Here is an 18,305-nt window from a genome sequence, read left to right on the forward strand (position 1 = left end):
AAAACCCCAAAAGAAGACATTTACAATCTTAAGATTATTTTGGGCCACAACAAAAATGAACCTACTGAACAAAATGAAAGGCAAAATATGACAAGGAAAAGCTCTCTGATACATGTTGATGAAGACAAGGGGTTAATGTTCATAATATACATAGAGCTGTCACAAAGCAACAAGAAGCTGCCTCACTTAAATGTGTGCAAAGGACAAAAGAGATCATTCACTTTTTAAAAGTCAGATGGCTAATGAGTGAAAAATGCTCAATACCTCACTGGTCATCAAGTGCAAATTAAAACAATGAAAAAGTACTTTTGCTCATCATATTGGCACATATTTTTAAAAGATATTCTAGCTAGTGTCCATCTTTGAGAGAACAAACTGTGAGCGATCTTTTGGAGGATGACATGTCAATGGATATGTAAACTCTGAGAAACGTGTGTACACACAGGCTGAACTCCACATTTTGGAATCGTTTCATTTAGAAAAATTCAGTTCAAAAAGATGTACTTATCAGAGCATTTACACAGCACTGTTTACAATGGTGAGAAGAAAAGCTGAAGTGAAATCATATCCAGCGATAGAGAATTGGTTACATAAGTTATTCTACATCTTTTCATGCCCCACAGGAGAAGGAATTTCTTGATTCACTTGAAAGGAGCCTGTGATTTATGTAGTTGTCACATCCAAGGACTAAATTTCCAGAAACCTTAACGAAAATAATACTCATACAAGATCACAGGAATGTTTGTATAAGAAGTATGCCAGTCAAACACCCTTTCTGACAGTGGAAAATGGAGAAAACTTAAGTGTCCACCATCAAGACAATGATGCGGTAAATCACGGTGAGCTGTGGGCACTAAAGTTCCGGTGTTTCGGCGTGGTCCAAGGCCTTGTCCACAGTACGCTCCCACGAAAGGTGTCCTTACACAAGAGACCAAACCTGCATATCAGGAAAACCCTCTACTCTATCTGAAAGGACCGGGTGAGTCTGGAGGGAGAGGACGTCTGTGATATATACCTGAGTGAATAAACCGAGCTGCAGAAAACATATAGTATGGCCTTATTTTTCAATAAAGCATATATACACACACATAGACATAGATTTCTCATATACGTGTATGTATGAGTTTATTTATATGACATAGGCATAAAGGTCATGAAATATATACTCCACATTGTCAGCAGTTTTTACTCTCAGGAAAAAAGGGGAAGGGATGTAGGGGACTTTCGGTACCACAACAGATCTCTTTTCAGAATTTCAGTTAAGTATACTTGGAATTTAAAAGTTTATTTAAGTCCAAAGTAAAATGGACGAGGACTCCACAAGACAGAATGCTATACTAGTCATTAAAAATCATGCCAGGGGAGATAGAATATTGTAGAAAAATGTGTAATAAGCCGAATGGAAAATGGAGGTCTCCACACAGTATACAGGCACACATTGCTCGCTGGTTTTTATGACAGAGGTAATACACACTGATGAAAAGAACAGAAAATAGATGTTAATGTGTTAATTATTATCTCTGAGTACTGGCACCAGGATAGATCCATTTGACCCTTTTTTCATACATTTATATTAAATACACACTATTTTTCATCTGAAAAATGCATTTTTAGATGTCTAGTACCACACATTGGAAAATTACACGAGTACTTACAGAAACAAATAACTAGGAGACACCGCAGCAGCGTCACAAAGTGTAGAAAGGGCGATCCTGAATAACACCGCGCAGTTACATAAGGACCCACAAAGTGAGAGCACCTGCTGTAACAGGGCGCGGCCCCCTTCCATTTGTCAGATGTGTCTTCAGGGCTGAGGCAGTTCTGAGCACGGCCAGTGTCAGTGCTGGTGTCTGGATGGATGCCACTGGAGGTGAGGGCGCCTGCAAGCCGAGAGGAAGAACAGAAATCATCCTCTGCTTTTTCTGTCTTGTTTCTTTGTTACTTTTAAAGAGAGGCGGAAATAAGATAAACTGGATCTTTCCTACTGAAATTTCAGTAATGAAACCATTTTTAAAGTGATCACAACTTATATTCTGCCTATGACTGTCTTTTCAACAAAGCATCATATTTATAAAATGTTAATTAACTCAGTTAATTAACTCCCTGTTGAAACATTCTAGTAAAGAGCATGAACTGCAGTATGTAAAAGAACCACACCTGCAGTGACTAGCTCAGCTGTCTTGACGGCAGTGCAGTCAGCCCCCACCATCCCGTGGCCCTGAGCTCCTGATGCTGGTAAGAGAGCGCGCTGCTGCCTCAGATGGAAAGAAAAGGTGAAAGCATTTTCTGAAATCTACAGCACTGACAAAACATAACTGATAAATCCCAGGCTCCTTTGAGGCTGTCATTTTCCGTTTCTGGCCAACACCCGTCAATGAGCAGAACCACCCCATTCCCGAGTCATGGGACTCACGTGGGCAGAAGTTTTGGAGAAATTTCCAGGTATAGAATGTAAACCAACTATACATAAAACTCTGAAAAAGAAAAGATGCAATAATCTGATTTTGGAAGACACTAAAATATTCTCCTAAGCCTTAGTACTTGGAAAGGCTGGGCTTCTACTAAGCCACTTATTTATTTCACAGCCAATGAGCATCTCCCACAAACCCTGTTTCCCTGTGTCTGCTGGGAGCTTCAGGCACATTGATGTTGTCTATCTTATAAGTCACAAGGCAGAGGCGTGTGTCTCACGCTGGCAACTTTCACACAGGCTCAACTCCTAGCCTCACTGTATGAACTTGGCCCCATTTTCTCACCTGTTTATTTGGTACCTGTTCTTCTGTAAGCTGCCTGAAATGCTTATTGAAACAAGTCAGAAGAATGAGTGGGTAGAGAAATGGACAGATGGACAGGTGAGAGATGGGCAGAAAAACAGAGAGTCTCCAAGAGAAGGGGAGCAATCAAAATTACCTATGCAAAACCCTCTTCTAGTCAGGGAAGGAAACCACCACGGAGAAGTGTGAAGAGGCAGGTTGCTTAGGACTGTTTCCTGGATTCCATGAAAAGTCACACCAAGAGATGAGAGGGTAGAACTATAAATAATAAAAGAAAAAATCATGCATGTTTGAAAAATATATCTACATTATGTACTTTCTAAAGAATAGAGTCAAATTAGCAAGGCCCAATAACACAATCCTTGGGTATATACAGAAGTGAGAATCCCATCTCCAATCTGCAAGGCATCCCTTTGGAGCACTGAGAGTCTACACGGTGCAGTCATAAAGCCATCACCGCAAAAGCGATGCTATCCTGCACTTACGAGGAAAGAGCAGCTGTGCTCGGTCTGCCTACACGTGTCTTTTACACCCCTCAGCACCTCTACGGGGGAGGGACGCCTAGCGAGCCCCATCTCTGCAGGACAGAAAACAAGTCCAAGAGAGGCTAAGCCGACCTACCAATTCTCCATCTCACAGGACTTGTCACTCCAGACCAGGACTCGAACTCGGACCCACGTTTGTAACCACAGTACTACCGTATTTTATGTGCTTTTTGTGTGTATAATACATTTGTTTCTGGCATGAAAGGGTATTTAATAAATGATCGGTTGTCTTGTCTATCTCATTAGTTCACAATCTTTATATTTTTGAATTGTACTCTTCCCCTGGAGAAAGGAACGGAAAGAGCGGGGGTCAGAATGAGGTGGGGCTCCATTCTTTATCTGTTGCCTCATCTCATCCAAGTCCCCAAACAGGGAGAAAGAGCAAATGTTCTCTTCATCATTTAAAGAGAGGGCTCCAGTGACGGTGACTTACTCAACCCCAAAACCAAGTCTGGGGGAAGGGCACATGCAGCAACGAGAGCAGTATCACCTGTAGGAAGGCAAAAAGAGCTCAGGGGATGGCTCAATGGGTCAGCCTGATTTCATTTCAATCGATAATACAATAGCACACTCTAAAAAAACTAGAATGCAATGGATTTCCTCTTTCTTGACATCTAGCAAGTTTCCACATCTCACATGTAACATTATCACGAACTAGTGAAAGGAAGAGTCCACAGACAAGGAAAATCAATGCCACAGGCAGGCTGAAACACAGGCTGGAGGAAAGGAAGGGAAAGGGCATAGTAAAGAAGAGGGGAAATTCTGGGAAAAAGACATCATCACAAGGACTCTCAAGCATCATCCAGCAATCATATAATCATTCTTTCAAGAGAGAGTTACTTAGGTCCTATTTTGTGCAACATTGTACAGTGGGCGAAGCAAGAGCACAGCGTCCATGGTGGCAGCAAGCTGCGGAGCTCCAATACACTTCTGATCCCGGTACCTTGCCCACTTGTCCTCAGTATAAAGGCAAAATATATAGTAAAATAATCCAATGTAAACTCTATGCAATGCTGAAAAAAATTAAAGAATACCTAAATACCTGGACAGACACACCACGCACATTCCTGAATCAAATGACAGCATTCTTGGGATGGCAGTGCTCCCCAGAGCGATCCATATATTCAACGTGGACTCGATCACAATCCCAGTGGGTTCCTCTGCAGAAACTGACTATCTGCTGCTACAATTCATATGGGAATTCGAGGATCTCAGTAACCAAACCGTACTTGAAATAGAAGAACAGTTTGAGAGGACTTGTAATTCTCAATTTCAAACCTTACAACTGTATCTCCAGGTGAGATTAGAGGCCATTTTTAAGTTATAATTGTGTTTATCCTTATTTTCTAAATTCTGTACAACGAATATACCTGTTAGAATAAGAAATTTAAAAAGTAAGGTATCTTTTAAAACATGCAAACCTATTCATTCATTGGGAAAAAAATATTTTGACTATAAAGAAGTAAACAAATATCTAGTGAAAAAGGACTATTTAAAAACAAGAGTGCATTTACATTTTTTGTAAATTGGAAACGGAAAAGCACAAACACATCAAGTTTCTAGGGAGAGTGTTGCAACATATTAATTGTTATTTCCAAAATTCTAATTGAACAATGAAAACTCACGAAAGACAAAATCTTGATTGACAGCCAACTGCAAACACATGGAGAGCAAAGGCCTAGAAATCACAGTTCCTTTAACTCTGCTACTAACCCAATAGGAGAGGAAATTCCTCAGTGAGGGGACAGTGGAATCCCATGCATAAGACAGGATACACAGTACAAACTGCACTAGAATTGGGGGTGATTTCCATAGAAGAATTCTAAAGTTACAACATTGATGAAAAACTATAAAAACACTGACAGACAGATTAAAACACACAGTCATATATATTATATAAAAACATATGAAGTCTGCCCCCATGTTGCATAGAAATACAAACATATTTGTTCATTTATGGGCACTGATTACTTTATCCCAGGTAGAATATTTCAACTAAAATAGATAATCAATAATACACTCCTCTTGTCAAAACTAGTTGATAAGTTACTCTGCCATGTATGCATAATGTGTCTAAGATAGATTTAAAATTAGTGAAAAAGATTTTTGTATGGTTTCTTGAACCCTTCTCAAAACACCAAGCTTAATTTTAAAATAAATCTGAGCAGTATTTCTATATGATCTTTTCCCTTGTGAAATGAACAACACAGTCTGTTGTCAAAATTCTTTCCTTACAATGATTCACGAGCACCGTATACTCACAAAACTGCTGGACAGCAAGGCACTATCCAGACACTGTGACAAATCAAATGAAACACAAGGAAGACAGTGACCCTATTCTGCAGGGCTTATAATCTGTTCCAACACCGGGTTTTTATTTGATTTGTTTGATTGGTTAGAAAAATAAAATCACTCAAGTACATTCTTCTTTGAGCATTATGTAAATCATGACTCTCTTTTTAGTGTCATGAGCAGGAAAGACTTGAGTATGAATTGATTAGATCAACTAGGCACAATCATCGCTGGAGCCTGTGTAATAAATAAGTACATGAGATCTAAAATAAACCTACACAGATCTCTGCAAGGAAAATGAAGAGGTGAGTTCCCCAATGAGAAAACAAACAATCAAGAAATCAAAAAAGGAAAACTTTTTCATTAATGATTCCAGGCAGTAGTGGAGCATGGTGGTGAAGATCACAAATGCTGGGGACAAACATGAGGGTCTGAAATCCCACAGCACTGGGTAGCTGTGACACTGATATTTCAGTGAAATTTTCTGCACCTCAGTCTCCTATCCATAGACTGGGGACAGCCACAGCACCCATCTCCTAGAACAGTCTTAAGAATTAAGTTATTTTTTATATAAAAGTTTAAATAAAATACCTCAGATTTTAAATATTACCCCAAAAGCTCAAGGAACAAAGAAAACAGTGATAAATTGGAGTTCATCAAATGTTAAAAATTTGCTTCAAAGGACACCATCCAGAAGGTGAAAAAACATCAGAGAGGAGAAAATTTTTTCAAATTATTTATCTGATTAAGTATTTGTATCTTCAAATAAAAGAAAAAACTCCTACAACTCAACAAGAAAAAGAGAACTCAATTAAAATGTGTATAAAGTATCTGAAAATGTATTTTTCAAAGAAAATATACAAATGGCCAATAAGCACAATCAAACGATGTTCAATATCATTAGCTGTAAAAGAAATCAAGTCAAAACCACTAGGAGAAACCGCTTCACACTTACTACAATAGGTTATAATAAAAAAAAATGTGTAACAAGCACTAATGAAGACACAGAGGAAGCGGAGCGCGCAGCCCTTGCTTTTGAGGATGTAACACAGGGTGGCCACTTTAGAAAACAGCCTGGCAGGTCCTCAGAGAGTTGAACATTTGGTTTATGAATGACCCAGCATTTCTGCTCTCTGGTCACACAAGTAAGAGAACTGAAAACAAATGTCCACATAAAAATTCCTACAGGAGTATTCACGGCGCCATTACTCTTCACAAACAAAAAGCAGACACAACACAAACGACTATCACCTGATGAATGGGTAAACAGTAGGGCCCAGATATACAGTAGAATATAATTCAGCAATAGCAAAGCATAGAGTACTGACCCAGGCCACAACCTGGAAATACATTGAAAAAGTTACTCAGTGTGAAAGAAGTCAGTCACAATAGACAGTTCCATTTACATGAAATAACTTGTTTTACATGAAATGTCCAGCACAGGCAAATCCATAGAGAGAGAAGAGTGGCTGCCTGGGGCTGGGGGAGGATGAGGAAGATGGGAATGACTGCTTGTGCATACAGGGCTTCCTGTTGGGGGATGAAAATATTCTAAGATTGACTGCGATGCACAATTCTGGGCTTTGAGTAAAAACCGCTGCACATTTTAATGGGTGAATTGTATTAAAACTGTTAAGGACAAAAGCACCTAGGGCCAGAACCTTCAAATAGTAAATGCAAATTGCTAACTTTTATTACAGGAAGAAGAAACTGCCCTCAGCATGAAAGCAGGAGATCGGCAAATATGGGTTAACAGAATTGGACAAGAGCATTTCACTTGAAAGAGTTGCTGAGTGTACACGAAATATTCAGAAATAGGAAAATCAGCTTGACATCACGAAGAAGCATTCTGCTTCAAATGCAGATCAAGGATTCGGCAAGCCCAGCTGCTAGAAATAACCAGAGAAGAAACCTGGTTCTTACAACAAGCACCAGAGCCAACAAGGAAATGGTGGTGAGGAAAGCAGGCAGCCAAAAATCTGGAACAGTTTGCTACAAATAATTTCTCCACTGAAAATTCAAAAATAAAATGAAAGTGATGCAATGCTGAGCTGGCCTCACGTTAAAGGGCTTCCTCTGCTGCTCGACAGTTCTGTAACCCCGAATGAGAGACTCAGGAGAATCAGCATGGCTCCTGGCAGTCCCCAAGTGACTGCCCTCCAGCACGTTTACCACCATCACATCTGCCAGGGTTGTATTGCAGAGAAGAGACCAACTTCTAAAAGGCACAGGAAATGTTTACCAGAGAAGAAAAGGCTGCTGTCAGTCCTGGGACAGAGGCAGTGTGAGCAGAGGCCAGAAGGCTGCAGGTGAACTGGAGCAGACCTGGGGCAGGAAGGGACCACGGAAGAGCAGATCTCAATTTTCTACTCTCTCTCCCTCGGGTAGGAGAGATAAAGCCTGCATCCTTCTCACCTGGAACTGTGGGTTCTGGCTGGCAGAAGTCTTACGTACAGGGAATGAATACTCAAGACTCTGTGGAAAAAGTCACGAAAGAGAGAGGGCGTAGGGACCCAACTCCACGAGCCTCTCAAATGATCCCATATTTATTGTGTATAATCAAAGGAAAACGTCATTAACAGTTGTGTGATAGTAAGCAGGAACTTGGGGAAAGAAGGATGAGACAGAGATTGTAGAATCCACCATGAGTACAAAGGCTTAGTGTATCTTTAGGTAAGTCATGGGGTGAGGGGAATAAGATACATTCTTTAGACATGTGAATTACAAAGCAGACCACCAGACCAGCTAGGTCCTTGCTTGGGGGATAATAGAGTATCTAACTGCACACAAGCCCAGCCTTTATAGCTGTGGGCCTGGGTCATTGCTTTGCGATGAGCAGAGTGCTATCTAAAACATCATCTACGCAAGCAAAGCATTATCTCTGCTTTTTAAGGCAAGGAGACAGGAGTGAGGATGCACAGGCACTTGCTTGCAAAGCAGTTACTAAGCATACGTTTTCTTCTTAAATTTGACAGGCGGCTGGGGTCTGTTACAATTTGTTAACCCAATCATGGGCTCCCACATGGAACCATTATGGAGGACACCCTAAGGTGACAAATCCTGGCTCTGGGTCTTTTCCTGCCAGCTTCAGCCACTCTAGCAGAGTCTAGGCACATTCCTGAATAATGATCATACAGAACCACCCACACTGTTAACTCCTGGTGCTTGAAACTTAATTTTAGCTCTACACAACTTAACGTAGAAAAGTTTCAGAAATAAAAGATATTATATTTACTTTATATCTCATCATAGGACTGATTTTTCTGATTGCTCTAAGCTGCTTCTTCTTGGTAAAGCACCTAATTCTGCAGGTGAATTCAGTACTTTCTTTGGGCATAACTAGCCAGTTTGGGCTCGCTAACTTCTATTGGTCAAATACCGATACACTTAATTGATTTCATTGTTCATCAATTTCAGCTGGGAGCAGAGGGAGTGTCACTCTGTTCCTCAGCCCACCCTCAACCCTTATCATCAGCAACTCAGGCCTCCGGAAACCAAAAAAAGCTTTTGTTTCCCTTCTACAGTTTCAACAAACCCAACAGGATACATAAGCCTGGAGAAAGAATTCAACACAAATGTTAAAACAAAAATCAATAAACCTGAAGCAACTCCATCTCCGAATCATGATACACAATGACATGAGATTAAGTGTGTCAGGCCCAAAGCATGGGTGAGCCTGACCACCTGATTTCTATTCTTCAAAGGAAGGAAAGTTTTCCTATTTTTTATTATCACTCTGTCATTGTTTCTGATTAAGCCAAAAACTAGTTTATGAAATAATTAAGCATTGAAATAACAGATTTTTGTTGTATCAATTACAGAAGGCATTCAGAGGTGTTAGGAAAAACCACCTCTGTAAAAAATGCAAAATTTCTTCCACTGTGAAGAACACGTATACAAAATGCAACAGAGAATTCAAGCTCTTGTGGAGAGGAGCAAAAGCCACAGAATCAAAGCAAAGTCATTACTATGAGTCAACTCAAAATTCACTGGACAATCATGTTCAATGCATTCAATGAAATTTAAAGGCATACTGCAAACCATACACTTAATGATCTGCAGGCTAGAGGAAGAATTTCTCTCTTTAACAGACAAGAGTAATCAATAGGGTGCCCCACCAAACAAGGACCAAAGAACAATCAGGTTTTTAACAGTTCTGATATATCAGCATTTTCTAAAGATCAAAATCCAGAAATTTTAAACATTGATTCACACCACAATGAAACAAGCACTTAAAAAAAAAGAAAAGAAAATAAGCACATAGAACATGTACATAGATCAATGAGAATTTCTTGAGACGCTGGAAGAAACAGGCTATAGTCTTTTACTTGAGAAATAAAACTACTTTTAAAGATAAATGCTAAAACACATTTCATCATTCATGTTGCCTTGAAAAATCTGAGGCACTTGTATCTGATTAGAAAAGCAATTCTGAGTAATAGTGTGTTACAATTCAGAGCCAGTTTGCTTTAGAAGAAAAGAGAAAAGAAAAGCTACCGTTTCTCATATACTGCACAAAGTGTGAAGTGTCTCCCTGCCTCTTTCTCCTCCCGTTTTCTAAGCTCATGCTTCCCAACCCTTCTGAAACAAGTATGAGAACCTCTTATTCCCGCCAATATGCCAAATGACAAAAGAAAATCAATTTATTTGTGTAAGTATATGCTTAAACCTTGAACTGGAAGAGAAAGATATCAGAAGTCTATATGGAACTTATTTCTACATTCCTGAAATCACACACACAAACGTTCACACAGACACAGACACAGACACATACCCCCTGGATTACTGGGAAATTCACAAGCTTAGGATTTCCATCTTCTAGAAGATAACTTTGTAGTTAGTTTAAAATACAAAACTGTCAGCTTTGGAAAGCCTTGATCACCTGCTAAACCATCCAAATATCAAAGAGACCCAATTAGCCTTCTCGGTAGAATGTAATTTCCCATGATGGCAAAACATACCCTAAAAAGTCCTGGATCTAAGTCTCGTGTTTATCACTAGCTATGATCGTTTTTAAGCACATTAACAGATTCAGAAACTTATGTCTCAACAGCATTTATTCTTATTGAAATAGTATACGTGTTCATTTGCCTATACAGAGACCAGGTCCCATGATGGAGTTTAAGAGCTATTTTGTGTATTGCAATATTTATTTTTAAGTGCAGAAAAGGAGGGTGGGTATTACTCAGTTGTAGAGCACCTGCATAGCATGCACAATGTCCTGGCTTCAGTCCCCAGTACCTCAAAAAAAAAATAAATAAAATAAGGGCATATTTAAAAATGAGTAAAGTTATAAAAAAATGCAGACTAAAAACCACTGCAATCTAGGAGACACAATTACAATAAAAAAAACAAGAGTTTCTATCAATTATTGGCTATTTGCCAATCGCAGAGACAACCAGAAATCACACCTGATAACCATCACGTGTGATTCTCAGCAACCCTACTAAGTAGACACGGATGGGAAACCAGGCTCTGCAGATGAGGAGACGGAGCTCAGAGGAGCCGGGGACGCTGACCGTCCTGCTTCCCGTGACACCACATCAGCCCAGGGCAAGCGCTGACGGAGCTGCAATGAGGGGACACCCAGCTGCATGGAACCTTGGGGCACTGGGGAGTCCCAGAAAACACTAAAAACTGTTCAGTGAAAAACCAGCTCAAATATAATACACTGTGCCACATTCTTTAAACAGGGAACATGAGTGAGACCTTTTTGATGCCTCCGTGTCCTTTCTGCCATCGTCAGTTACTTGCCCTCACAGCGTGACCAGTGATGAACTGGACCCCATATGAAGCGCACTCAGATGGCAGAGCATTTGAAGCTGTTTTATGAAGTTTGTAAGACTCTGTCTGTGCCTCACACAGGCGGTCATCCATCACTTCTCCCCGGTGTGGATGTACCACCTGAAATCACTCCTTTCTGCTTTTTAAAATCCCTTCATCTACTCCAGACTTTTCAACAGCAAAGAAGCAGCTAAACCACAGACAGTGGACAGCTTTTCACCAAATTTCTTGAACAGCCCATCGGACTACCTGGAAGCCCTTTACTTTTATTAAACCCACTTCCAGGTACTTCATCATTTTCGGATTGGTGGACTTGGCCTCTGACTGAGCTACTCAGAGAGCTCCCAGCCTCACATCCGTGAGAGGACCCTGCTGTTGGGAGAAATCAGTGAGAAAGGCGTACATCCCCCAGTCATGTCTGCATGGCTAGAAGTGCCACAACGTGCTAAAAATTTATACCATCATAACCCCTGGGCTCCCATGGACTGGTTTCACATTAACCAAACTCATGAGACACTGATGCAAGAAAACCAGAAATTTAACTTATTAATGTAACAGAAGATGTGAAACTATGAACCAGACTGCAATATCAGAGTTCAACCATGAGTATATGTTCTCCTCCACGGCCCAAACACGGGCAGGCAGTCACATGGCAAGTGTGGACAGAAGCAGAGCAGGAAGGATTTCTAGATGAATTCAATGGACTAAATTTCTGTTATACCAACAGATCTGCTGCCTGGAAAACAATTAATTCTAATCACGGTGCACTCTTCGTGGACAGTTGCCGAGACACGACTGTGAGCACCTGTGTAACTCTCCTTTCCCTGTCCTTTCTGGGCTAATTGATGCACAGACGTACAGAAATCGAGGGATGCAGATACATCTAAACACCCAAAGCCCATTCTGGGAGCCACAATACCATACAGCCAGGGTTAAAATACTTGCTCTGCCACTTACTAGTTCTGTGACCTTGGTCAACTTACCCTCTGTGTGCCTCAATTTCCACACTGTGAAACTGGGATAACAATCAAACCTTCCTTACTCGCTTGTTGAGAAGATTGAAGGATTCATTTCTGTAAAACGCTCAGAAAAGAATGTAGCACATTTTGGGTGCTCAACAAATGTCAAATTAATATTACAGTGGTTTACAAGTCTCCTTCCTAATCATCTTCTGTGTTTCCTGGCTAGACTAATACCCAAAGGAAATTCTTATTTCTCCTTTTATAAACTCATGGGATGAACCCTTCTGTTCCATCCCACCACCTGTTTAAACTGATGGAAGGGATACCTCCTCCCCACTCCTCTGGGCCATGCAGAGTGCTACTCCCTTCACAGCCCTGACCCCTGGCCCACAGCTAGCCCTCCTCACATTAACAGATTGAGTTGTGATTCCGGGGAGACAAGCAGGGCATGTGAAACCCTTCCTTTCCCTCCAGTGTTGACTACCCTAGGGAAGCACCCTGGATGCTCAGCTCCATTGCAGAACAGCCCTGTGCATGATGGGGCTCATTCTCTCAAGGGAAGGCTTGCTGTGGCCCAGAGATACCTGGGACAGGGTGAGTCTCTACTTCTGGGACACAGTATCATGACACTCATTTATCCACAGCCCTGAAGTTCATGGAGAACGTGGCTTCATCAGTAACAAAGAAGACATTTATCGCCTGCCTACTCTTTTGTGTCATCTCTCAGTTGGCTGCTGGAGACAACATGTGTATAAGTATTGGTTCCCCTTAGGCCCCAACATATATGAAGTAACAAAAATTTCTGTGGCTTAACGTTGGTCCAGGGCGACTGTGTAACAGTTCTGACTCTGCTGATGCTAAATTATGGGTGTAGGAATTATGGAACGTCCTCAAATATCTTTCATCATAAAATCAGCTTTTCTTATTTTCTTGTTTCTTTGTAATTACCAAAGACTATAAAATGATGGCTGCACACAAAACAGCAGCTAAAGTTTATGAGCTCTCTTGACATACCCACTGTGGTAAACATGTTACATAATTACTAATTCTCACAATTCTACAAAGCAGATATGAGTGTCCCCTTCTCACAGACGAGGGGAAAACTCAGAACGAGCTGACTCAGGATCACATGGTTCAGTGTCAGCACGTGCAGGCAAACCCAAGTCAAGAAACTACACCCCATCATATATGTACCAAATCAACTCCCACCAATTAACACACAGCGGCGGGGTCAATACTCAGGGAACTCAACACACCTTTCAGCTTTATGGTGCTCCAGAGGCAGCTTCTAGCTGTTTTATAATATCCCGGCTCACTGGTTTCTAACACTAGAAGAAAAGCCCGATTTTGCCATTGTTTGCACAGCAAGTCTGAAATGTTCACAGCGAGATAAAAGAATAAAACTATGATATAAGCAGAAAAAATTTTCCAGGTAGAAAGACATAATGGACGTTGTGCTATTCTGAAGCATTAAGCAAAGGAATCAAAATAAAATCACATTGTTTAAGCCTTATTTTACAAACAGAAAAATTAAGACTGTAAAAAGTTGCAACAGCGCCACCTATGGCTAAAAAGACCTTCCAGGTTGCCGGGAAACATGCAACACAAAAATTGACTGTAAGATGAGAAACGAGAATCAGATAACTAGAAGCTTATGTAGCATATACTGCACTTTGCTTCGGGGGGATGGAGGGGTATTCAGTATTTAATCTGATATTGCTAATACTCCTAAATATAAACAAAAGACATAGGCTCATGGAAGCTCATCTTAGAAGAGGAAAGAATCCAGTCCAGCCACTTCATTTTACACGAGGGGAGACTGAGACCTGAGATCTGTCCTCCTGGCAATCAGCAGCAAAGCTCTCCTAGGTCTCATGTCTTGCACTGTAGTAAAAACCAACAGAACTGTACTAGGCCTATATTCATAAAAGTCACGTCTGTATTTTTCCAACAGTAGGTAATCTAAGTATCTTGCAAAATACTTCTCAAAGAGCCAGGAAATCATAGAAGGGTATTGAAATACAAAAACATTTATTTACATATTAAAACAGCATGAGCTTTATTCTCTCTATTAAAAAAGTGACATGTCAAATCAAAATTTTGAAATTTTAAAACCTGAAAAGAGTGCAGAAAAAAATCAAAATTTTCTTTAGTCACAAAAGAGAGAAGCTTATTCCCTGATAATAATCAATGTGGATTCTTCTAAACTTAATGGTTCTGGTCAGGATCCCGAGAAATTAAATGTCTGATGGATGGTTACACGGCAACATGAATTCTGAGCTTACATTCTGTGTAAATAATCTTCAAGGTCGTCTGCTTAAGGCAATTTAAGTAGTCCCTGTCTCACTAGAATGACACAGATTTCATTAAAGCTTCATACTGCACTTAAAAAAAACAATCCTAGTTACTTGAAGCCATATTAATGTATATCATATATACACATATTGAATATGCATCAGAAATAAGCTACCCTTTTTAGTATTCAGAGTTGATACTTCTAAACTATCAGTCACTGTGAAAGCACATTTTTATTAAGCACCTCTACGGTGCTTTGTATACAAGGCGTCCAGCTCTCACAGTCAGACAAGGTAAACCATATTACTCAAATTTCACAAATGACGAAATATACTTAAGCCATGTAAACAACTAAGATATTCATCATCAGGAAAGAAAAGAGTAAGGATTTTACTTACAATACTCACTGACAAAGTTTTCTTTCATACTAAGACTACATAAAACAAATTCAGTGTTTGGAAATTTTTCAGTAAATAAGCACCACTAGAAAAAACAAGTAACATCATTAGCAACAGTTGGACTTTCAAAGACCACTTCTCTCTTGCACAATAGTTATTTTAAATGTTTTGTTTTTAGTTCTCACAAAGCACTAAATTAAAAAACTATTTCCTTTACAGTCATTACCTGAGAATAAAACATTTGTGAAAATGTACAATTTTAATTTATGCCACTCTGCCTCTCATTCTCACTGGTGTCTCTCCTTTGAAGACCTCATCAGGCTGAGATAGCTAAAATCGGTCATTTATGGGCTCACAGGAGTTCGGGAAAACACTCAACGGGAAGCTGATTAGAGGAGCAATTGAGAATTCATCCTGTGCAGCCTGGATTCCAGCATCGAGCTAGCCACCGCCAGCTGCGTGTCATTTGGGGCAAGCTGACCCATCTCTCAATCCCTCAGCTACAAAAAAGGAGACACTGATACCTACAATCAAACACTTGCTATGAAGTAAAATATGAGCAAAGCATTTTAGCCTCAGTTAGGCGTCCACTCACAGCGAGTTTGGTCATTATGATGATGAGGATGGCTGTTAACAAATTAAGCTCGACCAAACAGGAGAAATCACCTTAAAGGAGAAACATTTTAAGTCCATGAGTATTTCCTTTTGGGTGGACTGTAGAATATTCTATAGAATTTTTTTTAATAAACCAAATTTTGTCCATTAATTGTAGATTTACAGGTCCATGGACAAGTCTCCAGAAAAATAATTAGAGGCCTCTAACCTCTGAAAATTAAGATGTAAATTTAAAAAAAAATCAGGGAAGAGATTATACCTCATTTGGGAGAGTATGTGCTTAGCATGCATGAGGCCCTCAATTCAGTCCCCAGTAACTCCATCTAAAAACTTTGTTTTTTTAAGAAATAGAGAATTAAAGCAAAAGGATGGAGGAATACGGAAATTTTTAGAGACTCATCTCAGATTTAAGATAGGGAAGAAACCATCCAATTCTCAGAAGAAATCTTGAGGACTATGTAAACTGGATCTGAGATGTCTAGTCTTTTAACATTATTCATGAAATCATATTACCAAGTCTTAAAACTACCTGATAACCCACAGTGGTGATACTGATCATAACAGCTACCATCACGTATCGAGCTCCGGCTAGGACTGCTCTGTTCTGACATCTCTACCCCTAAGGCCTCACCAGGCGGAGAGCACTAAATTCGGTCATTTATGAGCATCTCGTGTAAGTCCTCCATTTGTGCTTCTCACTCTCCCCTCACCAGCTCCTCTGAGGGAAGCACTGTTATCATCTTCCCCACCCGCAGATAAGGCCACTGAGGCACAGACACTAAACCCGTTCCAGGTCACATTGGAATTAAAGGACGTCTGTATTTCTGCTGTTTTGCTTTTGACAAAGGAATCTGAGATATCAATTCAAAGCAGACTGTTAAATAATCAAGTCTGTCAGGTCTTCACCTCAAAGAGCAGATACTATAAATTCCTGATGTAGGATGAGGCTGCCGTCACAAACTGACTCAGCTTGAAATTAATATCCAAGATGAAGCAGCGGATACACGTAAATATTCACGATTGTCAAGTCTGCCCACGGGTCTGGGCCCTTCACTGCCTGAAAGGGGGTGAAATCCCCACCCGTGTCTGGGAGGGAAGCGCGGCTCTTCCCGGGCTCACCCAGGCTTCATAGGCTATTTACCCCCACAGACTAGCCTCAACGGTTAAAAGCTCTCAAGATTTTTACACCAGGCAAAACTGAAAGACATTTCTGTAGATGGAGCACTTTCTCAGGCTTAAATTTTTTTGCCTACACTCAGCCAGAGGGAGAAAAGAAACAGGACTCTACAAAGTCCTGACCCTCACCACTCACAGGAGTAGAATGACCACAGCAGAAGATGGCCCTTCACATTGCAGGATGTGAACAAAATAAAGATGCCCCAACAACAGGCACTCCCAGACACAGCGCTCAGCAGTCTTCTGCACAATCACAGTTGTGCAGCCCTCAACACCTTCTATTTCCAGAACACTTCATCAGCCCAAAAGAATCCCCCTATCACTAGCATTCACTCCGTAATCCCCCTCCACCCAGCCCCTTCCAACCATCACCTGCTCTCTGCCTCTGCATGTGCCTTTTCTGGGCTTTTCAGATCACTGAAATCAACAATATCTGGCCGTTTGTGTCTGCTTCCTTTCAATTAACATGCTGTTAGCAAGGCTTGTATATTTTGAAGTGGCATCAGCATCTCTTTATTTTTTATTTTTTTTGGAAACGTTAAAGATTATTAGAAGGTGGTAAGTAGTATCAAAAAGAGTAGAGTGGAGCATAAGTGATTGTGTTTCAAAGGGAAAAGTGTGGGTTGAACAGTCAGGGTGGACTTCCCAAAACAGGTGGCATTTTTCATTTTCCTCTTTTTTTTTTCTTTTTTATTCACTCTTACGTGTGAATAATGTTCCACTACATGGAGATACTACATTCTGTTCATCCATTCAGCAGCTATGTATGGACGAGGTCCAGAAGAATGAGTGTAAGGGGTGACTAGCATGGATGGCATTTAAGCAAAGGGCAAAATGTGTTTTCAAAAAAAAGCCAACAAACAGAGGCGCAAGGAAATTCAGTGCGTTTCTGAGCAAAGTGCTTGCTTGCTTCGGCAGGACTACCGTGCAGGGCTGGGGCGGATATTGGCAGGAATCACGGTGAGGGAGTCACCTGAGAAGACATCCCACTGCAAGCAGCTCAGCCAATCCTCCTCCCTCATCCTATATTGTTAGAGCAATGTTTCTAGGTTACTCTTATTTCAATTAATAGCATTTAACTGCACGTCTGATCATCACCATCAGACCACATTACCTCCAAGTCACAGAAAATCATTCACTGACCGGAGCAGCACCAGGACATAATGGTGATGGATTAGGGAGTCCTGCAGCATTCCAGCCTGCAGGCACAAACCCCACATGTGCCCTGGTGATGTCCAGAAAATAAAATGCATGGAAATATCTCACTGCTGGAACACGACAGCTGCCCTCAAATTGCCCGAAAATCATGCTGGCAAAGCACTACTCAACCTTCTCAGTACAAAAAAAAAAAAAAGCTAAGAAGGCAAATTTAGGCTCTTCCATTGAAAACCAGCAGCCACCACTGCCAGTATTTGAGCTGGAATGCTCCTGACTTTGAAAACCACTGCGCAGTTACATTTCAAA

The 18,305-nt window shown here is 40.6% G+C and overlaps 1 long non-coding RNA gene across 1 annotated transcript in view; it reads right to left on the reverse strand.

Annotated features, from left to right (window-relative positions):
* Positions 1 to 18,305, reverse strand: part of LOC140693109 (uncharacterized) — a 57,365-nt gene that overhangs the window by 25,589 nt on the left and 13,471 nt on the right. Inside the window, exons 4-7 of the long non-coding RNA XR_012068778.1 lie at positions 2,911 to 3,032; positions 2,414 to 2,474; positions 2,158 to 2,255; positions 1,656 to 1,880 (exon numbers count right to left, since the gene is read on the reverse strand). This is a non-coding gene — a long non-coding RNA (uncharacterized lncRNA). The remainder of the gene's footprint in view (positions 1 to 1,655; positions 1,881 to 2,157; positions 2,256 to 2,413; positions 2,475 to 2,910; positions 3,033 to 18,305) is intronic.

Source organism: Vicugna pacos, unplaced genomic scaffold, assembly GCF_048564905.1.
Source record: "Vicugna pacos unplaced genomic scaffold, VicPac4 scaffold_19, whole genome shotgun sequence".
In the NCBI taxonomy this organism is placed as follows: domain Eukaryota; kingdom Metazoa; phylum Chordata; class Mammalia; order Artiodactyla; family Camelidae; genus Vicugna; species Vicugna pacos.